Here is a 741-nt window from a genome sequence, read left to right as displayed (position 1 = left end):
GCAAATCAAACAAGCCTAGGATTACAATATCCCTCACACCTCATCTAAATCTTACAGTTTTTCCTTAACTTATTTCAATGGGATGAGTTGCTAACATAGAATCCTAAATTATTTATAAGGGTCTCCCGACTCATCTTATAAAAATATCTATTTTAACCAAAACACTATATCCTTATGTGAATTGAAATTAAAATAGATTAATTAAGTTCAGGCTCTAATCTAGCTACATATGGCCTATAGGTATATCCCTATCCTATACGCAAATCAAGTAATATGATCATATGCTATCTCAATTTTAGTCTACACTAAACTCCCTTTCTCAAGTTTGTTTAGGTTCCTCAATCAATTTAACTGGTGGCCAAGAAATTAAAAGCATTAAGAACAAATTAGAATAAACAATTCAAATCCCATTATAGATAGGTAAGAAAGAGGTTAAAAGTTAAATTACATTTGAGTTTAAGTGTAATTCTAGAAAAATAATTTAGCTCATAATATCTAATAAATACAATATCTAAAGAAATTTAACCATGAATCCAAGTCAAAGAAAATAAGAAAAACACAAAAGTAAGAGAGAAAACTAATAGTTAGAGCTTTGTGATCTTGATTCTCCCTCCAATTTTCTTGTTTTTTTGCTTTGTTCTTAACTTTAAATCTCCAGAATTGTTTCTTGTTGCTTCCTCCTCAAAATCTTTGAAAAAGATCCCTTAAATAGGCTTCAAATAATCTAATTTCCAAAATCCT

The sequence above is a fragment of the Theobroma umbraticum genome, unplaced genomic scaffold (assembly GCF_002168275.2).
Source record: "Theobroma umbraticum cultivar Fairchild unplaced genomic scaffold, ASM216827v3 scaffold_56.0, whole genome shotgun sequence".
Lineage (NCBI taxonomy): Eukaryota > Viridiplantae > Streptophyta > Magnoliopsida > Malvales > Malvaceae > Theobroma > Theobroma umbraticum.
The sequence above is the reverse complement of the archived record's forward strand: the minus strand, read 5'-3'. Positions refer to the sequence as shown.